Here is a 25,747-nt window from a genome sequence, read left to right as displayed (position 1 = left end):
GCATTACATTGCCTCTTCCAGGTCACCCAGCAGCAGGCCACATCTTTGTGAAAACACAGGAATCGGATGGAGGAATTCAGAGACTGACATGCAGGAATTTTTGCCCTTCAGACCCTGGCAACTGTGTAGTCTGCTGCGGTCTCCAGGCATTAGTGACTGCCGCGGGAAAGGAGCAGATGGTGAACCGCAACCTGCGAACTTTTCAAAACAATTTTTTTTCTTTTTAATGTGCAGCCAGTGACCCTCATTCTACTTTACATAGTCATGGTCTCTGGTGTGCAGTAAATTGTATCGGATGACAAAACACAGGCCTGTAAACACCCTTCAATTTCAGTGCGCAAACAGAACCTCACTCCAGTTAACCCAGCATCTGAACATGGAGTTCAGGCTATTTCAGTACAGCACATACACTTTCCCCCACCTCAGAACATATTCAACTTCTGCTGATGTGTGACCCAAGCACTTACAGTTCCAGGAGGGATGAGTTAGCTCCTTTCCTGGATGGTCCCCTTGACGTTTGTGTTTGTGATGCATATTGCTAGATATCACTGACCAGTAGCACCGGAATGCCCCCAGATGGTCTGGAAAATTCCCAAGCCACTGGATGTTCAGGCAACTTGGGCAGAGCCAAACTCCAGCTTTGGGGACCCCCCCCCATGGCATCCCACTCCCATTTGAACCTCCAGGCGGCCACCTGAATGGCTCCCACACGAATGTTTGAAAATGGTGCCTTTAACTTCTCTGTGCAGCAGTTCTCCCAGCTGTAAACAGGAAAGGTGGTGTCTTCGCTGAAAATAATCTGAGAAGGTGGGCTAGGCTGCTCCCACACTCTGTAGCCACCTGCCACCTGCATCAAAAGGCCTTTCCATGGGAAGCCGTGGCTGTCCTATTGACTGACACATTTGAGATGGCACTGGACAAAGCCCTGAAGAAACACATTGTATGGAACAATCCTACATTGGCCTCTAGTGGATGGCTTATTAGTTTTTCCATCTCTTCTACTTGTCTACTTCTATGGCTGCAGATAATGCATCCTTCAATTTTGTCAGTTAAAAAAAACAAACCCACAGCTTCTTTCCAGGCAGCTTCAAACAATTCTAGCCAAGTTGGGATACTTTTCCCAAAGGGAGAAATTTACCCCTGTACAGAGGGCTACATACCACTTAGGTCCTTAAAATAGCGCTTTTATAGGACTGAAGCGGTGCATATATAATCATCAGTGGGCAGGATTGAACGTGCGGCCTCTGGAGCTTATGCATGAGCCTCTACCGCATGAGCTAAAAGCCAACTCGCTGTTAGCTAAGGCTGTAGAGCAGACTCATTTCATCTGTTTCTCTACGTGGTCTCAGTGACACTAGATGGGACAGACCACCAGACCCAGAAGGTGTGTGGATTACACATAGGTCTTGTGTGGCTTGCTATATAGGGGTGAATTTCACCCCTTCAGAAAAATATCCCAACTTGGCTGGAATTGTTTGAAGCAGCCTATAAAGAAGGGTCAGCTGCTGTGCTTTATTGTTTTCTCTTAGGATGCATACCAAGGCCAGAAGAATGGCTGGGCTTTTGCCCTTATGAAAACTCTTCCAGCATTCTATAGTAATGGTCCAATACCCACTGCTTTACCATAACGTTACTATAGTCACCATTGCTGTAGAATTTTGTACCTCTCCAGTGAGTGATGCTGCCTCTCGGTGTAGCCCAGTGTCACTGCAGGATCTCACTAAATTACATGTCCCCAGCAAGAGCTGGATGAGAGGGAACGTGCTGTTGCATGGATTCTGGACACATGTGCCTACTAATGAGGCACGTGGGGGTGAAGCTTTGAACAGGGGAGAAAAAGGGTGAACGACTCAATAACTTCAGAGCCAGATCCTCAGCCGGGGCCTGATCTAAAACCCCTTGAAGACAATGGAAAGACTCTTACTGATTTAAGTGGGCTTTGGATTGGGTCCCTGGTATAAATCAGCAGAGATCCATTGACTCCAGTGTCGCTGCACTGATAATCACCAGCTGAGGTTCCGCTCCTCAGTGTTTTTAGCTTTCCCTATTTTTTTGAATGGCTGGGAAGTGTCCCCACAAAACAAAGATGGGAAGCTCTGGAAAAGGAACTTCCCATAGAATTTATGCTAACCCCCAGTTAAAGGGCTGTCATCACCCGTAAGGGGTCGGGAGTGGTTCTTTAGCTCTGGACAAGCATTTTAATTGTTGATGGATTCTTGAAATCTTTTCGGAAATGAGTGTAGGTGAAAGGCATCAGACTGACACAGCACAGGAGACTGACTGAAATCCTCTGTTTATCCACCTATCCGATATAATATGGGCAGTAACTGTGTAAGCCCCCAGTATCACCATGCTAATGTGCCCACACTCTGGTCTAGAGAAGCAATTATCTGTTCGGTAATTCAGGCTCTATGTTCAGTTCTGAGATACATACCTACTGCTTGCCGACCTATCTACCCGTCTATCTCCCATGCCATTAAAGCCAACAAACACCTCTGTTAGGCACCAGTCCTACAAGGTGATGTGTGTGTCGTAGGAGACCCACAACTCCTTCAATTTTCAACAAAGGCCATAAGAGTTGAGACAGTTCAGTACCTCGCAGAATTAGGCCCTTAATATACTATACATTTAGGGCTCAATCTTGCTGCTGCTGAAATCAATGGCAAGACTACCACTGATTTCAATGGGAACAGGCTCTAAATTAAGATTTCTTGGCTGAATTCAACCCTCTAGTCTACAGATGAAAGCCTCTGTCATCCTGTTCATAATTCCTGAGCTTTCCAGTCCCCGAGCTCTGAACTGTTTCTAAGTTGAGTGTTTTTAAGAGATTTCAAGGAGGACTGGCCTGCTCTTAAACCTTCCTCTGAAGCAGTGTTATCTGTCCAGACGTTCAAGAGGGGAGGAATTTGATTGAAACCTTCTTCATCACCTCTAACAAACACTCCCATTATCTGGCAGATGCCTCCCATTCCTCTCACTCCACAGCTGGGCAGCTGTGAGGAACATGCCAAGATACATGGGGTGGGGTAGATAAGGCATTCTGTGGAGCCAAGGCAGAGGGAGAAGCAATCAGTGCCCCAGCACCGATGAGCTAAAGTAACAGTGATGGGCTGTTAATTTACATAGGGCATTTAACTTGTTTTAATGCATTAAAACCCAAGTATTTAACTTTCTATTAAATGCTTATTAATTATTATTATTTATTACAGTAGTGACTGCAGGTCCCAGCTCTGACAGAGGTCCCATCATGCCTCGCATTGTGCAAACACATAGTGAGAAACAATCCCTGTCCTGAAGAGGTTTAACAGACAAAGGGTGGGAGGAGAAACACAAGCCCACAGAGGTGACATGACCTGCCCAAAGTCACCCAGTAGCTCAGTGCCCCAGTCCGGTGCTCTATTCACAGGTGCAGTATGGTCCAAATTAATTCCATTAGACACAGAACTTCCATCATAGCCCTCCCAGTGCCATTGCGTTCTTCAGCTTGTGCAAATAAGAAAACACAGATAGATGAAGAAAGATGCACTTGGGCAAATGTTACATTTTTAGGACATTGGTTCTTCAGATTAGTAAATTTAGAAGAATTTTGTATAGATTATCTAAAGCTGATATATATAAAACATATCAGTGATATCATGAGTTAAGGGTCATTGCTCCATAGATTTTGATGCTGAAGACTTGAGGTTTGGAGAATTTATGAGTAAATGTCCCAGAGGTGCTCACTAACTTCCTTCCCATTGCATTCTGGGAGCAGGGGAAGCTGAGTCTAAGATGAAAGTGAAAATGATAGTCCTGAGGGGATCTCGGTGAAAGAAGAACCCTCTTTACCAGAAAGGAAATCAAGAGCAATGGGAAGATGGGTAGAAAAAGATACCATCCTATTGTGACTAATGATGTCGAAGAAATCAGAACTGGTACATAGCCTCTCTCTCTCCTCTCTTTTGCTCCAGAGTAAATAATCAGGTGTAACTCCACTGCAGTCAATAGATATATGCTAGAGTACAAAACTGGTGTAAGTGAGAAGAGAAACAGGCCCTCTGCATGAGATGCTGTCAAGTGCTATATCAGCCCCTGGGTATATGTCCACACTGCTATAAGCAAATACCAACCTACAATAGCCTGACTGAAATTAAAATGATCTCCTTCCCTCAGGGTATAATCTTTATAATGGAGCTTGCCAATGAGCACTGTGGCATCATGAGAATGTGTTTGTGAGAATTAGCTGGAGGCACTAGTATTCTTGTTTTTACATTTGATGAAATATTCTTTCATTAACAGATGTTCAAACTAGGATTTTCCTTCCGTGTTATTTTCATCTGTAGCACAAGGGAATCTAATCTGCTCATTTACAGGGTTAGGAAGGTGGAATCCATTCAAGCAGTCCTGGTTGGCTGAAACATCTTTGACTGTTTTTAATTTTCTATAGAATGTATAGTATCTCTCTGTATAATGTATTATTTTGTTTTGAGGGTCCTCTGAGGACACTTGACACTTCGATAGGGTCAACTCTGCTACTATTAGACCTACCTGACTCCATCAGTGGGGTTATCATTACAGTAAGGTGTTTCCCAAGGCAAGACGGAGTGGCAGCGTATGAAGGGGCTAGTTAAGTGATTTTCCCAAGAATTTAAAAACTTGGGAAAAGAACACAGGAGCCCTGACTCACGCCCCAATCACTAAACTGCACTCAGGCCACGGGACGACGGTGGCACTGTAGTTGTACTGCAGTGTAGACTCTCCTTACAATGACGGAAAGGGTTTTTTTCATCGCTGTAGATAACCCATCTCCCTGAGCGGCAGTAGTGAGGTGGAAGGACTCATTCTTCCATCAACCTATCTGCATCTACACTGGAGATTAGTGCAGAGCAGGTCTCGTTCCTTTGCATACAGGAAAATCAGAATGACCCATTGTTTTTCTGCACTAATTCACATAAGCCAAGGTGGAATCAAGGGAATGTTGAGTCAGTTCTTGTCCGATAAAATAGGAGGAGAAAAAGGGAGAAAAGAAAGCATAAAGCTGGTTATTATTACTAGCACAGTAGCTTAAGAACAGATTTCCACAAGAGCTCAGGGCCACAGCTGGGGCCAGATTTTTGAGAGCTCATACCCTATCCAGGATCTAAATCAGACTTAGCTTTCCAGATGCACTCAGCACCCAGCTGCTCTCATTGGGGCATCTATGGCCAGCTTTTCCAAAGACCACAGTACCCAGCCTGCTGCTTTGACAACCTAGCTGCTTGTGGCTAAACTGGAGCTGTGCTCTCCTGAAAACCTGGTCCTGACCATGAAAATTCAGGCCTTAGTGTAGAATGACTTTTTGTTTTTTTAACACACGAGTTCAAGGTAGACAAAACCAGTTGGGATGTGTAACTCTGGCCTAGACTGTAAATTCCTTGTGTCCCAATCTGATATTTTTGTTTAGCGCTGAGCACCCTATTAACATTCAATTAATGTGAAATACTGTAATGAATGGATTTCAAAAGCTTCAGCAGTTTGGTGTAGTTGAGCAATCAAAACTTTAGAGGCCAAATCCTCAGCTGGTAACAAACTGACATAGCTCCATTGAAGTCAATGGAGCGCCTTTGACTTATACCAGGCTGAGGATCTGACCCTAGATGTTTATTTGAACCTTGTCTGAACTTCTTCGGCCTAGAGATCAAGCTGCAAATCTTAACAGAGTTAAGCAGGGTCAGAAATACTGGTTTCAGCAGGGTCAGAAATACTGCAAGACAGCATTCCTCAGGGTATTTCAGTGCTCTTACCTCCAGTCAAGTCTCAGAGAGGGCAGAGGAATGTGAAAGTTTTTTTTTTTTTAAATGTTAACTGAACTTTTCAAACTTGAAAGAAGGGTCAAGTTCAGAATGGTTCAAGTTTCAGGTTAAGGTTGAGTGCAGATCTTACTCTATCTGAGCAGGTTCATACATCCCTGGTTCAAATATAACTTCATGATTATTAGTCAGAAGTAATAGTGAGCTTCTGGACTGAACTTAGCCCTCACTGAACATTTGACTGTAATAGAAAAACCAACATTCAGTTTGGCAAATTTGCCACTATCAGCAGTCTGGTTCCAGTAGAGGACTAAGACTGCAATTTAGCAGATCAGGGCCACAGCCCCCCAACTGGTGGCACATCACTAGATCCTAACGTACATGTAGAGTTCCAGGCTGGTGCTAGGGTCCGATCAGGGCCCAAGACTAGCAATAGCAAAATGCAATAGCAAGTTTGGACTGTGATATCTTAGTGGATCTATGTGGGGCTTAGGACTGGAGCTGCAGGAGAGATTGCACTTTGGATTGATATCTGTTGGTGGAGCTGTAGGTGCCCAAGGTTGAAACAAGAGGGATGCTCCAGACTTAGGATGTGGGTACATTGGCAGGACTGTGTGGGGCCCAGGACTAAAATAGCAAGGGCATCACTGATCAAGCTTCCCTGACCTACTCAGCTCCTCCCACACTCTACTTATTTCTAGCCAGTGTCCATAGCCCTTTCCCCTCATCTGCACTGACAATGCTTCTGAACTCACCTATTCACAAGCCAAATAATAGATCTTAGAGAGGGAGAATATGCTACCCGCAGGATACTTGAGGTGCTGCTTTAACAGGCTGCTTGCCTAGAGCTGTAGAGAGACAGAAACAGCTTTTTCAGGGAGAAGGTGGTGATTCTTATTCAAACAGCTCCCATCTGTGGGGGAAACAACAAACCATTAAGGAAAGCGAGCTTAACCATTAATGAGGATGGGCAATGATTAGGAATGTGGCTAAGTTCTCTGTAACTTAACAGCCTCTTTCTTGTCTCAGTGTAGTTGAATTATTTTTGGCGGGCCAGGGCTGGTTAAAGTGTTTTCAAGAGTTAATGAGCCAGAGGAGAGCCGTTTTCCAGGGGGCACTGTTTGGAACCCTCAGTTTTAGCATCAGGAACACATACAGGCAATGGTGTTACAGCACTTGGCATGGTGTGGGGGGGGGTGGTTCACGGTTTGGGGGAAACAGTGGTCACACCATTTCAGTGTCGGGGGGGACCTATACTTAGACTAAAGATTTTCGGTCAAACCCTCATCTATGGCTAACCCCTGCGGTGTTAAGCAAAGGTGCTTTAAAACACTCCATTGCACTTCCTGGATCCTGCTGCTGCCTCCCCCTGCAAGCCAGCACCCATGCACCACGTTAGAGCAGCCTAATGGATACCCTAACTTACATCAGGCTGCAACAGCCACAGGGGCTGAAAACATAGCAGAGGACTGGTGTGATATAGGAGAATCCCAAATCATGGCAAGAAACAAGTGCTTTATGCCATTTGAAAGGGGACAGTCTCACTTCCCCAAAGGGATACACCCTAGAAGAACCCAAGATAATGCACTTTAAAACTGTGACACCTCCCCCCCCCCACCCACCCTGCTCCTGAGCCCTGTACAGTGGGACTGCTGGTAACCAATGCACATGTGCTTACAGGGATATACGAAATAAGTCCATTATATTTTTTAAGATCCCTAAAACAGTTTTTCTGAAGCATGTGGCACAGACGCTATACCTGATGGTGTGGTGTGGTAATATGGTCATACTGGCATTCATTTGGCATGTCCTGCAGAAACCACCCTGGCTTCAACACTCACGAGTATTATGCCCATCCTGAAGTTATGTCAGCAAGACTTTTTTTTTTTTTAATCGTTCGTGATAGATAAATAGATAGATCCGAAACTCCCCGAGCTAGGCTTCACAACTCCCCGAGCTAGGCTTCACAACTCCCCGAGCTAGGCTTCACAACTGGCCAATTTTTCTGTATGAGGCCAAAACCCAAATCCAAGATATGAACTCTCCCAAGTTTAGATCTGGACAGATACGGCTGGATGTGCACGTGTATGTCCTATTGTAAATATACTATGTACATGCAAAATACATAATCTCCTCAGCTATCCCTGAAGTGCACTGAATGGGAATGTTACTGCTGTTTAACTGTGCATAGCAAATCTACCGACTACATAACAGGAAGTAAAGAGGAATGACACATCCAAGGGGGTAATTGATGTAGGAAGAATGTAATTAAATTATCCAACTGAGAGTTGGCTCAGACACCAGGCTTGGTTGGCTAATTTACCGGTGGGCAACAGGAAATGATTGAAAATGTTTTCGTTGTTCTGTTTTGTCAGGCAGGGCAGGAGGAGCCAGTGGTGGCAACTTGCACTGTGGTTTTGAGAAAGTTACCACTCAGCACATTTTACCTCATATTCAGTTGTCTAAACTCCAGTCAGCTGTGGGGAGGGGACAGATAGCACATTTCTAATGGATGCTGTGGCATTTGTTGCTGTTCTGCCTTCCAATGGGTGGCCAGAGAATGTAACCAACTGGTGAAAATCCCTATTAAGTGGCTGGACTCACTGTATGGGCATATTCTGTGCATTCCCAAAGCTGAGCCTGCAACCAGGATGCTTGTGGGTGACAAGGAACAGCTCTCCCAGGAAATTCCCTCTGGCCCACCTGTCTCAGCTGCAAGTGTCTGATCTTAAGAAAAGTTATCCATATATTTTCTTTTTGTGTATGAGTCCACAACAGAGTTCCCTTTCCCCATCATGTCATCACTTCCTTAATGTGACCTGCCCTGGCTATGGAATGGGTGGAATTTCTTTCAGAGCCCATCACCATCACGCTTTGCTGAGGCACTGTAGGGCAATACAAGTTGCTCCAGTGAGGACACTTGTAGCCCCTGCTAACCCAGAGTGAAGGAGGCAAAAGGTTGGAATCAAACCCAAGCCTTCATTGGACACTTCAGTTTGTTAGCTACAGGGTTACTTGGCAAGCCTCGGTATACTCCTTGGTATTAAAGCAACACCAGCAAGGTGTTCTGCCCTCACTATTATAGCTCGTAGTTATAGGAACACAGGAATTGCCAGACTGGGTTGGACACATGGTCCAGCTAGTCAGTATTCCGCTTCTGACAGTGGCCAGTGTCAGGTGCTTTAGAACAAGGTGCTAGAAGCCGGTTGGTAGTTAGTTATGGGATAAAGCTGCCTACAGGGAAAGCTTCCTTTGGATCCCAATAAGTGACTGGCTTATGTATTGCAGCATGAGGTTTTTTTTTATCCCTTATAAAACGAATTAACCTATCTACTGTAACTATGGATGAAGTCAGAGACACTGTGACCCAGGAAGCAAATATTTGAAATTACGGCGGATGGTTTTGGGCTGTGATTTGGGAAAATGTGAACTTCATGCAGGACATGGAGATTCTGTCCAGTATAATCATTTTTTGTAAAAGGTAACAGTAGTTGACACTTTTCCTCTTCAAAGTGCTCTAGAAACACTAACTAGTTAATCCTCCCAATTCTCCTGTGGAATAGGTGGCGTTATCTCCATTTTTGAGGCAGAGAGGATAAGTGGCTTGCCCAAGGCCATAAGAGAAGCATTAGACCTGAGATAGGAAGTCAGCGTAGCCAATCTCCAATAGACAATGCCTCGCTCTCTCAACGTGTGGCACAGCTTGACAATGTTTCCACCAGTTTCTTTGTTCTTTGTTAGACACAGGCCCCTTCATGCACCCACTTGGGTGATAGAGAAACAATAATGGGAAACATCACTGGCAAAAATGAGGGCCAGTTCCTCAGCCAGCATAAATCAATGTAACTCCATTGTCATCAATGGAGCTTCACCAGTTTATTCCAGCTGGGATTTCTTTCAAGTTTTCACAGACTTGGAACAACCTTTCCCCACAGAAACCACCTTGTGGCTGACGTACTTTGAGAGAATCCCTTATGGAGTGAGGTTATGGTCAGTCAAAGGTCTCTAAGCATGACTATTCTGTGTTCCATATCAGACTACTCCCCTTCAGTGATTTCTGTCCAATATCAAAGTTGCTCAGTGTTTATAGGTTGAACCAAGGTTTTTGTAGCCAGAAGCATTGCAAGTTTCACCTGGTATCTGAAAGATAAGATAGGTTCCTTCCAGCCATGTATGTAACTCAGAAGCCTGAATGTATTTCCAAATGTTTCCAAACTATATGAAACTTTTTGAGTCAGCAAACTTGGACAGAACTTTGCAAATGATTGACTTTAGGTTTAGTTTACATTCTGAGCAAAGGCACAGGGTGGTTCTTATTTTATTCATTCTCTTTTAATCACCCCTTCTGCTCTGCAGTCATCCCCCACAGTGAAGGTGCCAAGATCAGGACTTAGCTAGTAGCTTTATTGATGGGGAAAGCAGACTGGCACACAGCTCCCCCTTCTAGCATTGCATTGGCTCTGGAGTGGTGACTTGAGTGAAAACCTGTTTTTGCAGTATTTGGAGCAGTTTTCATGTTACTCAAAAGGCACAGAGGGAGCAGATGCGGAGAGTGTGTAGTCAATTCTCTGATCACAAATATGAAACTTTCTCCAAAGATGCCGACTTGACTTTGTGAAGGAAGGCAGAACTGACCAGCTGCAACCCTCCTGCTCACCCACCATTGAACTCAGCTGACAGATGGCTTGGCATTTTTTAGGTCAGTGAATCAGCCTTTCCTACCCTCACCGCTTTCCTAATATGTAACAAATATCAGCTAAACACCATGCCGAAGCATACCATAGAGTCCTTTTTTAATCCTAATACACTTGAGTTGTTTGAACATACTATTGCAAAACAATCCTAGTTCTTAGACATATGTGTGCTACTGTGTAGCTCCCGGCCCTAGCACCTTGGCAGGTGATCTGGTCAACTTACGTGAGCAAGATTTCATCAGTAATTTTATGGGAGACCTCAAAGGAAAATCCAGTTGCTGCAGGAAGCATTGCTGGTAGCACTCTTGCCTTTGGGACAATGGTGAACTAAACAGTACAGCTAATGGTAAGAAACCCCAGATCAGAACAAACCATAACAGCGAACACCCGGCTCTTGACAAAGGATCAGATTCCCCAGTGCAGCCACTTTGCACCATTCTGTTGGTATCTTCTGGCCCTACAGCCCAGGAAGGATTGCTCCAGGCAGGGGGTGACCCCACCCTCCTGTGACTTAGGGCAGCTCTACACTACCGGTTAAGTCAATCTAACTTACGTCGCTCAGGGGTATGAAAAAGCCTTCGCCCTGCCTTGAGTACTGCAAGTTCCGCGCTGTCCACACTGGTGCTATATCGGCGGGAGACGCTCTCCCTTCGACATACCTTCCGCTTCTTGCCACGGTGGAGTAATTATGCTGATGGGAGATTGCTCTCCTGTCGGTATAGTGCGTCTTCACCAGACATGCTGCATCAGTGCCGCTGCGCCGATGTAGCGCTGTGGTGTAGACTTGCCCTTAGAATTGATGTCACCACTTCTCTTCTGTGCTGGGAGCATAGCAGAGGAAAGGGGGCTGACTTCAGTGGCAACTGTTCTTAGAACCACTGAACATCAGGTGCAAAACTTCCCGTTGCCCTGGACTGATTTTCATCCAGCTAAATGACTGTGATTTGGAGAGAGAACCCAGATGGGAAAAGGAAACCTTTCCGTGGCAGGTTGATTTTGAAAAACGGCAGCTGTTTGAAGCAGCTGAAGAGGGAGACATTGGGAATGTTAACAGTTGTGCTGCTGGAGAGGGAGAGGTAGGCAGAATGCAGGTGAGGCTACCATAGGAACACTTCCTCAGATGGATGACACTGTCACCGATGTGGTATCTATATCAAGTGTGTACACTGCTGCAATATCCTTTGAGATGCAACATGGACGTAAGATAATATTGTTGATAATGATGAGAAGTAATTTACCACAGTAATCTGCAAAATCACATTCACTGCTGGTGTTTACCACTGAACTTCCTAAAAACGTTGGTGCTGACTTGAAAATCTAGACTTTGTCATTGATTATTGGCTGGCTGTTTATTTGTTTTTCTTCTTGTATCCTATCCTAGTGCTAAATCCTGCAGTCAGGGCTGGGTTTACAAGTAGGTGGCATAAACCTAGGGTGCTGAAGTTTTAGGGCCTTCCCACTGGCCCCATGCCAGCTGGCATTAGCGGCAGCCAGGGTTGGAAGCCACGGCTCCAACATGGTTCTAGGCCAGCTTTAAGAGTAACCCATTATTACTGCTCCACACTGTGCTTCTGGTGTCGGACCGTCTAGCAACCAGCCCTGCCCGAGTCCTTCATCTGTGACTTTAATAGGAACTTTGCTCAAGCAGGGGCTGCAGCAGACCATGGCCTGAGATTTCACTTCTGTTGGTGCAAACAGAGTAAATGAATAACAGGAAGCGGAATTGAATCAAAGTGAGTGAATGTAGAGATAGGGCTTGAACCAATGATGTGCTGAGCAGCCTCCTCTCCCATGGGAGCCATTCGACTTGCGGGTGTGTAACAGCCTGCTGAATTGGGCACCTGCAGAATGCTCAAAGGCTTTGGGGTAGGGAGAGGCATGTTTATATAGTTATACACTGCTGTTTATACAGTTCCTGAAATGGCTGGCCTATCTTTGTCTGCCAGACTTTGGACTGTGTGTTTTGGGCTAAGAGTTCTGTGTTTTCCTTGTGGGTTAAAATTAGAAAGAGGATAAAAAGAAAACAGCTCTCAAACACAGATTAGCCAGAATGAAACCGTCAAGCTGCTATGCTGGGGAGCATTGGGGAGGGGGAAGCTTTGCATCATCGGTAGCAACAACAAGCCATTGGTCTTCTGGCACTTGTATCCACTCCAGTGTTATTTACTCTGGAAAGACCTATCCGTTTCTTCTATCCCTAACTGAACACAATAATGAACAAATAACAATAGCATAATGCAAATGATTATTACAGGCCCCTGCTAAGTTTGTGCTAGGCACTCTACAGACTCATAGTGAAAGAGCGTCCCTGCCCAGAAAGCTTACATTCTATCTTTGGTAGAATATGAGTGACTAAACAGAGGAGCAGTGAAATCAAAGGGTTAGAATAAGACAGTATAACCTGTGCCTACATCATCCCAGCTCCTTAAACTACGAGAAGATTCTCAGCCTCAAAAATGTGCCAGTTTTGACAGTCCCAGCACTGGGATGAGGAGAAGAGGAAAGATTTGATGTCACTGTGGGTTTCCGGGACCCACAAAGAGCAAACCTGCTGTCCAGCTAGGCCTTTTAGTGTTGGGAGGAGCCAGCCACAAGGAGCCCAGTCAGATACTCAGTGGACTAGTGCAGCAATTCTCAACCAGAGGCCTGGGGCCCACAGGGGGGCCACGAGCAGGTTTCAGGGGGTCCCACAAGCAGGACCAGCATTAGACTCACTGGGGCCCAGGACCGAAAGCCGAAGCCCTGCTGTGCAGGGTTGAAGCCCAAGACCCTGAGCCCTGCCACCCAGGGCTGAAGCCAAAGCCTAAGCAATTTAGCTTCGCAAGGCCCCCTGTAGAATGGGCCCCCGGGCAAATGCCAGACTTGCTGTCCCTTAACCCGGGACCCATCAAATGGGAACAATAGATCTTTCTCACAAAATGCATTAAAGGTACTTAAATACTATAGTTTATGAGGAAAGGGCAGTTAGCTATTTATTTTTCTCTCAAGATATATCTCTTTGTCACTTTTTCTTAATCTCCCTCTTTTCTCAGTTTTTCATTCTTTCTTTCCGCTAGCTTACCCCCTTTCCTCTTTCTTATTCCATCTTCCTTGTGCACCTGTCACAGGCTCGCAATCTTAACAAATCAACTCTTTCTCTGACCACCTAACTGAAGTGAATTTGATTCTCAGGATATTATGGTGCTGGTGTCACCCCAGGGCCAAGAGAGATAAGCAAAAACAAATACGGTGGTAGCTTCCCGCTTAGACCTCAGTGCTGACTGCAGCACCCCTCCATCTCCAGCTCTGGGCCTCCTTACGGGGCTCTGCCGGTACAGACCTCTACATACTATTCCAGGTCGATCCATCTCTTGAGCAGAGTAACTACTCATAGTACCAGAAAGTGTCACGTTTTGTTAGTCCTTTCTAAAATAGATATTTTCCTGTCTGAATGGAATAGCATTTTCATTAATAAAGCACTGGTTATATGCAAGGCAACCCATTGGTTTCTCCAGTCAACACACAAGTGCCCCAGGCATTTGGGGCATGGCCTTGGGGGCTTGACCTCTGAGCCAGTATCACTGTTTAAGCAAATGAGACGGCCTCCTCCCGGCTGTTACAGGGAGATAGGCCTTTTGTGAGACCTTGGCTTGACTGTCCTTCCGGTGATCTTGGAACCAGATTTTTTTCCCTGCAGCTGAACAAATCAACACCAGGGTGAGGATGTGGGAAGAGAAAGGAAAGTGGACATAGGAGCAGACTATGCTGCAAAACATTCACTTTCACCACGGTAGCAGAAGACTTGCAAGCGTCATAGGTGAGTGAATTGGGGTAATTAAAGTAGGCTGCTGTTGGCAGGGGAAGCTGTGCTGTCCCCCCCAGTTAATAGCAGTAGTAAATAATAAGAGTTTGCACTCCCTGCCCCTTTCGTTTGATCTGGGGACCTCCAAGGGCTTAACAAAGGTGGGAAAGTGTAATTGTCCCCATGGAATATTGATCATAGTGCTGTCAGAGGACATTCTCCGGATTAGACATTCTCTGTGTGCTTGAGGCTGTTCCTGAGAGCTCAGTTAATATAGCAGCCGACTGAAAGGAAAAATTTTCTCCGTGGGGAAGCTGGTGCTTGTGCTGCTGGTGAGAAGTGGGAGGTAGGGTTCCTGCTGTTGGTGTTGCAAGTGAGCACAGGTGAGATCAGAGATGTGGGACTCACAATATGCAGGTGCGTAGGCGGGGCTCCTGCTGCGGGTTGGGGGGGGAAGTGGGACTTATCATGCTGGAGGAGGAGGCAGGTCTCGCATCATGGGTGAGGTAGGTCTCGTGTTGCGGCAAAAGGCAGGGCTCATGCTGCAGGTGCGGTGCGGGAAGTTGGGCTTGTCGTGGGCCTGATCCACAGTCATTGAAGTCAGTGGAAAGGCTTCCCAGTGCCAGCAAAGGTGGGGAAGCATGATTATCTATGTTTGCCATGCAGATGCCATGCAAGTAACTCCTGAGGTTCAGCAGCACCTGGCTGGAACCCCATTCACAACGCTGAATATAATCACGGCGCTTTCTGTGTTCTCTTTACAGACTGCAAACGTATAGAACATGACCATATAGATGACCTTCCAGGCATGCTGTAAAGCCTCCCTTTTTCCCCACAGGCATCTGGAGAAGACAGGGGTTTGCAGACAGAAGAAGAGGGTTGTATGTTGGAGATGGATACAGGCGCAGTCTTGCAGCTTTCCTGGGGGAATAGAGGGTTATTGGCTAACTGAAGAATTGTGTGATTGGATTTTGGAAGGACTGAATTAGGATAGTGAAAATGTAAAAGATTGTAGTTGTGTGTGTTAATCAATATAAGATGCCCAGAGCTTAGGCTAGGTTCTGGATTCATTGAACTGATTAAGTATTATAGCTGGTGTTGGTCGCTCCCACTATAGTTAAACAGTTTTCACTGTAACCCTTTGAATTCACAGAGTCCTTTCCTAGATTCACCTTTGAGGCTGAAATTTTCCAGACTTGGTCTCTGCCAGAAGGTGAACTTTTATTCTAATTTGAAGCTGTATGAGCTTTTCTTCAAGGCACCTTGTGCACTCGGGAACCCCTTTAAACGGGTGATCTTAGAGGCCAGGGAGAATTCCAGTGGGACAGCCCTGCCAGGGCATGGAAGCAGAGCCGCAAAGGGGATAGGTCCATGCAGGGGCATGGAGAGTCTCAGCAGATGATCTAAACCCCAGTGTATGGTTTCAGAGTAACAGCCGTGTTAGTCTGTATTGGCAAAAAGAAAAGGAGTACTTGTGGCACCTTAGAGACTAACCAATTTATTTGAGCATGAGCTTTCGTGAGCTACAGCTCACTTCATCGGATGCATACTGTGGAAACTGCAGAAGACATTATATATACACACAGAGACCATGAAACAATACCTCCTTCCACCCCACTCTCCTGCTGGTAATAGCTTATCTAAAGTGATCATCAAGTTGGGCCATTTCCAGCACAAATCCAGGTTTTCTCACCCTCCGCCCACCCCCCCCCCCCAAACTCACTCTCCTGCTGGTAATAGCTCATCCAAAGTGACCATCTCTTTAAAATGTGTATGATAATCAAGGTGGGCCATTTCCAGCACAAATCCAGGTTTTCTCACCCCCCCACCCCCCTCCAAAAACCACACACACAAACTCACTCTCCTGCTGGTAATAGCTCATCCAAAGCGACCACTCTCCCTACAATGTGCATGATAATCAAGGTGGGCCATTTCCAGCACAAATATAGGTTTTCTCACCCCCCCACCCCATACATAGCCCAGTGTATGTTGAGGATTTGACAGGGTTTTTGGCCTGGACCCCTAAATACTTCTGTAAGGAGAGGTGGACAAGTGATGCCCCCTAAAGGAAATATGCAGAGGAAGTTCTATAAGGGCCTCGTGGATTTTTCTGGCCCTCAGTCCCTAGGACCCATGAATGTCCAACAGGGGTCTACTCTGTGTCCCTCCCCTCCCCCCCAGTTAAAATCATGAGTAGTCACTGGATCAGGTCCTGTGAGAGTCACTATAAAATCTGACATGCTTAGAAGAATATTAGACCTACCAACTTAGTTTAGATGATGGGAAGTAGTAAGGGCCATTTTTATGTATGTCACAAGAAAACACAAAGGTACCAACATGGTGTTACTTGACTAGCGCTGTAGTATTTTGTATACATATTTTTTTCTGGTTAAATATTTTGCTTAATACACATTGTTTTATTTTTCTCATATACTCTAAGAATACAGGCTGTATGGTGCTGTTGAATTAACCTTGCTGTTGGCACCTTAACTTCCTGCTTATTTGTGATTTTTAACTGTGCATACTGCACGTTACAGTAAACTAACTGTTTGCCTTTAATATATATTGTATAAAAAACTACCTTAAAAGAACATTAAGACTGCAAGGTCAAGTACTCAGAAGGTAGGAAGTGCCAGAATTAAGGTTGTCCATAGCCACTAATTGTGTGTGCCCAGAATACATAGGGTTAGATTTTCAGAGGATCTGAGCACTCACAGCTGTAACTGAAGTCAATGGGAGCTGTTCTTTGACCGCAGAAAGTGCTATCAAAAAGCTAAGTGTTCTGAAAAATAAAAGCCTGCATGTCTCCAATTGGGCACGCAACATTTGTAGAAATGTCTGATAATTTTTGCCTTAATCTCTCTGTGCCTTAGTTCTCCAGCTGTAAAGTGGGGAAAATTATAACAGCTAATCTCACAGATCTGTTGTGAGGATAAATTAATTAATGTTAGGGTCAATGCATTTTGATAGTTTGGTGAGAGCACCATAGAAATGCCACAAAGGAAATGAATAATTCAGTGCAGAGTTTGGACAGTGTAAAGAAAATAAGGCCTGGGGCCACATAGTGAACACAGAGCACAAAAAAGTCTTGAATAACTACCCATTTGCTAAATAAGGCAGGAGTCCTGTGGAAAAAAATGGCATGTGATTGTGTAATTAAAGACCGTAACATAATGCATACACAGAAGGAAGCAACCTTAAGCCTGGCATTTCCTAACTCTTGAGCACTCATCTTTGCAACCTTACTGTTCTTTTAATTTAGTTTTTTAACATAATTTATTATAGAATATGCTGACTCCTCATGTGGCACAATATGTTTTGAATCTATAAATTCACCATTAAGATTTTGTATGAGAGTGCAATTTGGATGTGAATGCCTTATGGAGTGCAGGAGTGCATTATTAATAGCATTGTAGGCGATGTGAAGGCGGCAAGCAAAAAATGCTAGAGATTTTCCCCCTAACTTCATATTTCTGTGCTTTTAAGGTTTCTGGTGGGCAGGGTGTGGTGTGATGAAACCTTAGCTTGTCACTAAATGTAATTTTTGGTTGTGTTAATACATATTTATGACAGAATATGCCGACGCATCACATATACAATATATTTTAAATGTCATGCAAATCAGCCAGTTTGGTGACTGGAAAATACACATTGCATATTTGAGAGAGAGGATGTCTAAGGGGTCTAGAACATCACCATTACAAGATCACAGTTTTCTGAAGCTAGATTAAAACTAGAACCTGAGATAAGGCAATATTTTTCAACTGAGACACATTGATCCTGTGACATTGTTTGGTGACAGTGACTTTATCTCTACTACAGCAGTCAGTTTTGATCACTGCATTTGATGGATACTGGTGGAGTAGAACCACAATTTCTCCTTGTCAACCAGATCAAAAGGGCTTCAGGGGGCACTGGATCAGGTCCTGTAAGAGCCACTATAAAATCTGACATGCTTAGAAGAATATTAGACCTACCAACTTAGTTTAGATGATGGGCAGTAGTAAGGGCCATTTTTATGTTGGTCACAAGAAAACAAACTCATCCTCACACCATCATGATTTTGCTTCACAAAGCAAAGCAATCTTAACAACACAATGAGAGATGACATTGTGCTGGTCTGATATAATGTTAAGGGAATGTCATAGAATCATAGAATCATAGAATATCAGGGTTGGAAGGGACCCCAGAAGGTCATCTAGTCCAACCCCCTGCTCGAAGCAGGACCAATTCCCAGTTAAATCATCCCAGCCAGGGCTTTGTCAAGCCTGACCTTAAAAACCTCTAAGGAAGGAGATTCTACCACCTCCCTAGGTAACGCATTCCAGTGTTTCCCCACCCTCTTAGTGAAAAAGTTTTTCCTAATATCCTAATGTCCACGACTCTGCACACCATTTTTGGAGTACTCTGGACTGCCCCATTTAATCTGTCATCTCACAATATTGGGGAAACATAGTAATCCTTAACCCATAAGAACATGTTGAACCTCTGCTGCTCGACCCACTTATGAGGCCTGGCATAAAATTTAAACACACAGAATTCTGTCGCAGATGTAAGCACGTTGTTTCTAGGAGCATAGAAACATCGGAATGGCCACACTGCATCAGACCCATGGTCCAGCTAGTCCAGTAACCTATCTCTGACACTGGCCAGCACCAGATGCTTCACAGGAAGGTTGATGAAGACCCTACACTGGGCAGATGTGGAATAATCCAAATCTCTAATAGTCCGAGATGGTCTTAAACCCTGTGGCATGAGAGGCTTTTTTTTAATCTCTTTCTAAAATTATTGTGAGTGTTAACTATATAAATCCGGATATTTCTGTTACCCATATAAATGTCCAGTCCCTTTTTGAATCTAGCAAAGTTCTTGGTCTCAACTACGTTCCTACTATTTTTGCTCTAGTATTACTATTTTTATAGTGCCATAGGCATGCTTGGCACTTTATAGGTGTCAAGTAAATTCTTACCCTGAGGAAGTTACAACTGAGTTGAGAGTTTGAGAATCCAAGGACAGAACCATACCTTCAAATCAGAGAAGGAGAGATAAAGGTGAAGAGAGAAGGAGAAGCAGAGGGAGAAGAGTCAGAAAAGAATGGAGGGCAAGTGAAACAAGAAAGCAGGCAAGGAACAGAAATTGAGGGAAAGCCACGGATTTTACCCCAAGCTGCCAGCACATTAACATTGAAATCTCGACTTGGATCTGGATCTGTTGACACAAACCAGATGCTTGCATAGGGGTTGGAAGCAATTTTACCTGTTACATTCCAAGTGCTTTCCATGTTAGCAACATAAACTTCATGGCCTGGAGTGATTGTATTACTTCTGCCTGTCCCTTATCTGCTATGTAATCTCATGGCCTAAAGACATTATGTACTCTCTAGCCTCTCTCTGATAAAAATAAAGCATATAAAAACACACACACACACACACACACACAATCCCAAGCCAAAAATTCCCTTAGGGGAACATGTTGTGACTAGATAAGAGCAGGCTAGATGGCACAAAGCTACCTCTTGTGCTGATTGGGACAACTGGTAAGGAGGGGTGGAGGACAGAGAATGGAATGAGGTGGTTGGGGGACAGATAACGAGAGAAGGAGTAGAGAGGATGGGAAAGAAACTAAAGAGGGAGGCAGAATGGAGCAAGGAGAAGGGAGCCAAAGGAAGCTGATGGGGACATTATTGGTCTCTTGGAATTGTAAAAAGTGGCTTTAAACGTAAGTATAGTGGCTGAAAAGTAACATTTAAAAAACTGACATTTCAGGAGCATGTGCAACTGGCCCTTCTTGAGCTATCACTGGAATATGAAAGCAGGACCTTCAAAACCAAAAGGATGAGCCTCTATCAGTTGAGATAAAGAAATACATCCCATTATAGGCACGTATAATGGACTCATTATGTGGACCTGCTACTAGAAGGCAATAACCCTTGTGGGTTACACAAGTATGTAACAACTTTCCCTGATGTTCTTTGTGCCACATCCTAAAACCAATGCTTTATTATGTGTAGTGCATGGATCTGGTTTTGGGGCAGATACTCCTGAGTTCTAATTCCAGCTCTGCCACTGATCTCCTCTTGGGCCTTAGGCAAGTCTCTTAATTCTGTGTGTCCATATCTTCTGTTGGAAAATGAGGATAATCTATACACTTCAAAGAGGTGCTGGGAGGGTTCTTTAGTTAAGGTTTGCATAGTTCTTTGAAACATGATGGACTAAGTGTTACTGAGGTGGAGGGGAGGAGAATGAGAGGTAGGGACGGAAGGATAGATGATAGAGAAAGAGATGGAGAAGGATAATGAGAGGAGGTGGGTTGAGACAATGTGAGGAAAGAAAAAAGAAACATGGATAGCTCAGCACCTCTGAAAATCAGGCCACTGGTCTATGCCTGAATTTCCACACCTGAGTAATAACACATGGCCAGATAGCGCCTTTGGATATCAATATGCTACACTAAGGTTTACTCCCAATTTAAGGCCCTTTTGCACCACCCAAGCAGTGTAAAGGGGCCTTAGAGTACCTGAGAATCAGGCCTATTGTGAAGCTTAATTGGCCAGTAGTTGGACAGTGACTTTAAAATGTAAAGAGCCATCAAAATGCTTATTACTTGATCATGTATCCCTATAATGTGATTGTCAATGATCATACCATTAGCATAAACTTTTCCTAAAATAGCAACCCTGCTCACTTTTGAAGTGTGCTTCATTCAAAGGCAGGTAAGCACTGTATTGTCAAACTCATTCCCATTCCCCTGCTCTAACCTCTAGACCAGGTGCCCTCTCTCATTTCCTATAGTAATTGAAAACATCTGAAAATTCTTCCTTGGCCCTCCCTCTGCTTTGCTTTCCTTTCCTGTCCTTATTCTTCAATATTTTAAGGAGAACATTAATCTAAAACTTGGATTACATCCTTATTTTATCACACTAACAGTCACCACCATGCAATAACTTGAGTTGCAGTTTGCCTGCTCTTTGACAAACCACCACAAGAGAAGAAGACAGTCCCTCAGTGGGATCTCAGCCGCATGCCAGTGGGATATTTTATATTTATATACTTGACTCAACCGGTGGGAGCATGTAGTTAACACAGAAGACAACTATTAGTGGACAGAGCTATGTGAAAACATTCCCACCTCCTACTGGTTTCACTGATGGGGGATGAACAATTTTTTCACATATGTTCTTTGCATAGAAAAACACTTCTTGTTTTTGTCTTGAGCTGAAAATGCAGAAGGTGTGATGGTTTTGCATGGATCAGTTTATGGACCTTCCACTGCCCCCACTCCCTGCTTCCATGCACTTATTAATATTCATATTGCAGTGGAGCATAGAGATTTCCACCACTATTAGGGCCCTGTTGTACTAAGTGCTGTATTTACCCGGCAGAAAATGTCAGTCTGCCCCAAAGAGCTTACAATCTAAGTAAACAAGACAGACAAAATGTGAGAGAAAGAAAGGATTTATTAGCCCCATTACAGAGTGGGAACTGAAGCACAGAAAGATCAAGGGACAGATTTTCAAAAGAGCCCCTTTCCTAACTAGGCACCAAAATAAATGACCACTGGGTGCTGAGCTCTGAAGACCTGGCCATAAGTGTCACAAAGGGAGTTGCAGCACTTTTTGGAAAATGTTGCCAATTTTTTTGGTGCCCAAATGGGAGCTGAGTTCTTTTGAACACCTGACCTCACCTCTTGGATGCAGGACAGCTGAGTGGCTCCATGTGACTTGCCCAAGGTCACACAGGTAGATTAGGGCAGAGCCAGCAATTGAGGCTCAATCTCCTCAGGCCCAGGCCAACACCTTAACCACAAGAACAACCTTCCTCACCATTTTTGCCCACCATGTTATGCCAGTCATTTGTGCCAGGAAGGCCCTGCCATACATCTGTTGCCATGGGAGAAGGTTATCCAGCCCATGGCATGCTACTGTGACTTATGTCCATCTCCACTCCTCCTCTGGATATTCTGCATGAGACTGTGAGAAAGGACACAGACCGGGGACAATGATTAACAAAGCTTTTCTTGTAATCAACAAGCTTCAGGCCATTCTGAATTAGTGTAGCGTACATCCCCTGGGAACGAATAGTCCTCATTAACTCAATGTAGGACCAGTTAGAACAGACAGTGACTATAATTAGCATGCTCAGGAGAATACATCTAAAGCTGTTTGGACACATTCCTTAGACCAGTCAGCAGCAAAATTGTTCTCACAGCTGTTCCACCCCCTACCTTCCTCAAAAATAAAGCTCTTTGGCCTTAACTCACCAACCCACAAAGCCTGCCATATCAACTCTCAAGTCCTTTAGCTCCTCTTCTGGTTCTCAGCCTCAGACACTTTCCACAGACTCCTAGGGTATTGTATATTCTCTACACGTGGAGTTCCAGTCTGAGCCCCACCATGTCCCCTTTGTTCTGCTTTGGGCCCTAGAGCAAACCTAAACTGCTAGTTGGGAGTTCCCCAAGTGTAAGAGGAACCAGCATACCTGGCCCTGTGTCATCCACCTGTACACAGTACCTTTGTGCACACAGAATAGAGGCATTAGACTAAAGAACCACTATTCCAGCAAACAAAACCATTTTACGTGAAGAATGTTTCCCAAGACTGAATATTAATGGCTCTGAACATATCTGACGGAAAGTGGAGTTTAGAATTTGAAGAGATATTGGTCATCACTATTTTTGCAGAGTTCAATCAGTTCTATTCTTCACCCTGTTTATGATGTAATAATACCTACCAAAGCACCCTCACTTGGGGGAAATAAGTAAGGCTGTGTGAACATGGCAATGTTCTTTCTTCATGATCTTTCCTTAGAATTATTTCTTGCAATTCTGCTGCAGGCCTTTGTAATGGAATTTTTAGCAAATGGCAGTTTCCAAATCAAATTTCAAGATTTTGCATCTTTTTGTGGCAAAATACCCAACCCTTTGGGTTTCCCAGAAAGAATTTTCAACATTTTTTTTTTAATTTAAGGTGGTCACTTGAAAATAGCACTTCTTCAGTCTTATGTGCAATTAAATGGTCCAATTTGACATAATAAGCTACCCTTTCTCAAACAACAGCAGCAAACAGATGGCACCCAACCAAAAGGACATTTTGGACCAGTTTTTCAAAACTGAAATTAAACAAATCTATTTTCAAAGGTTTAATTTTGTTGTGATGCTCTCATTGCACACAGCCATTGAAATAAACAGAAGGAGCAGGGGAACAAAGAATGAAAATATATGAGAGGGAAACAGATGTTCTTTGCCTGGTCACAATCGTCCTGCCCTTCCCACCTTGCCAAGTGGGAGATGGGGCCCAGCTAGATCTCAGCTATATGTGAAAGGGGTGCTGGCAGGAAGCAGATCCTTTGTGTAAAAGGTGTCTGGTTGGAGAAGACTGAGAACCCCAGCCTCTTTTGCCCCCCTGAGGGACAGGGAGAACCTAGCTCGGACAATTCTTTTCGCACTGGTTGCCAGTGCTGCTCCACCTACTGGAGGAAAGGCTTAGAGCCCTAGAAACTCGCCAAACAGTCACCAGCTCCTCCTGCTGGTCTCACTTCATATTCTACCACCTGAGTCGTCCTCATGTCACCAGCCAGTGAAGAGGCAGAAGGAAGGAGATGATGCAGTAGCTGAGTGCCTGCAAGACATGGAGGCACTTCAATCTTCCTATGGCAGACACCAGGAATGGAACTGGGGACATCTAGAGCTAAAAAAACATGTATCTGTGACTTCAGCTAAAGAGACAGCCTCTTTTGCTGAGAGCTTTAATAGAGTCCCATTCTCTGTGGATCAGGGACAGACGGGGACACCTAACACATACTGACCCTTGGGTTATATAGCATTATGGCCAGTGCAGGGACCGAGATGGAAGGCTTTGCACCTTCTCTATTCAGCAGCAGGCAGGGGCTGGATCTGGCACAGGCTAGACTCCCCTAACTTGTGCCCATGGCTACCCTCCCTTCTTTGTTGCTGCAACCAACAATCACCTGAGCACTAGACTGCCCTGGTCACACCTCCTCTGCCTTTGATCCATCCCCCCTCTGCCTTCAGTATACCCCCCACTCCATCTTGAAGTTCTCCTTGCAATAAAGGTTCCAGTGAGGAGCTGGTGAAGAGGCCCTCTCTGGCAGTGTTATTCATTATGAGAGTGTGTGTGTGTGTGAGCGGGGTGGGGGAAGAGAGACACCCCTTAATTCCCACTCCTTTGCAATGCTCAGTCTGTCCCTGTGAGTTCAGCTCCGGGAGCTACGCCACTTCTGAGCCATTAGAATTGCCATAGGCCAGCCGAGATGGAGCGCGAACAGGCTCAGGCCCCCTGAGACAATGGTGATGCTGTAGAGTGGGCAGACCACAGCAAATACATACAGCTCAGCAGCAAGGAAAAGGCACTTTGTTCCTTTAAGTTTTCCACTTTGAGGTGTCAAAACAAATCCAAAAGAGTGTGCATGGGGGGGCATAATCTCTTATCCGGAACACCTATGAGCAGTGCTGTTTTTCAGGAACATGGCTTTCAAGGTCTTCCTTGCAGTGGCAGCAGCTTGCAAAGAGGCTATGTTGTTATTAAATTAATGGATTACATTTGGAGACCAATTCAGAAGAAGATACTGGGTGCTAAAGCCATAGGTCCAAATCCCTGAAAAGAGCCTGCTGCCAAGCCCCAGTGTACTGAGCCAAAGCACCTGGCTGGGTGCCCACTCCATGCCTCTGATTCCACAAGTAAAGGCACACCGAGAATTCTCAGAACCAGGCTAGGACAATATTTGCTCACAATATGTTAAAGCTTAATTCCAGTGATCCCTGGGGCTTCCTGAACATGTCCCACATATGGCACATTTCCAGGCTTTATCTGACCCTCCACCTCCTCACACGTTCACAACTGGGTGATGAGCACGAAGCAATATAGTGCCTCACCCCTCGGGTTAGATGGAATGAACGCCGCCGCCTAGCTAAAAACAAAGCCCTGCACTAGATCTTTGTATTTGAAATGGTAAGAAATCCCAAAGTATTTCTTGGGGACCAGATGGCACTATGAAATTAGCTTGGATTGAAGCGGAAGGATGGTCTATAAGGCACAGGACAGGAAACCTGCATTCAAGTCTTGGCCCTGCACTGATTGCCTGTCTGATCTTGGGCAACTGCCTCAGTTCCCCATCTGTCAAATGGGGATAATAATACTTCCTTAGTCTGTCCTGACTCTTTATATTGTAAGCTCATCATGGTAAGGGCTGTCTCCTGACTGTGCATAACCAGCACCTAGCACAATGAGGCCCTGATGCTGATTGGCTATGGAGCTCTCTTTCCCTCCCTCCCTCCCAGAGATCATCTTTCTCTGTCCACTCTCAGCCAGACTTCCAAGCTTCTGAAGCCTTTTAGTTCCTCTGACCCTTCTGAGCACTCTGCAGCAACAATAGCAGTGAAGGCCTTTGTCAAGAATGGGATGCATCTTTTGGAGGGCATACAATGAGGCACTCAGAGTAAAGACTAACTCACTGGCTGAGGCTATGCCCCAAGTAAAACCAGTGTAT

At 44.8% G+C, this 25,747-nt stretch overlaps 1 long non-coding RNA gene across 9 annotated transcripts in view; it reads left to right on the top strand.

The window, feature by feature from the left end:
• Window positions 1-25,747, top strand: part of LOC311522041 — a 92,565-nt gene that overhangs the window by 41,641 nt on the left and 25,177 nt on the right. For 3 of the 9 annotated variants that reach the window (XR_014712035.1, XR_014712036.1, XR_014712037.1), the window contains exons 1-3: window positions 10,125-10,467; window positions 14,139-14,258; window positions 20,009-20,187. This is a non-coding gene — a long non-coding RNA (uncharacterized lncRNA). The other 6 variants (XR_014712033.1, XR_014712034.1, XR_014712032.1 and 3 more) reach the window with 5 other exon arrangements.

Source organism: Lepidochelys olivacea (genome assembly GCF_965140295.1).
Source record: "Lepidochelys olivacea isolate rLepOli2 genome assembly, chromosome: 6".
NCBI classification, from domain to species: Eukaryota; Metazoa; Chordata; order Testudines; family Cheloniidae; genus Lepidochelys; species Lepidochelys olivacea.
This window is presented reverse-complemented; position numbering and strand designations above follow the sequence as displayed.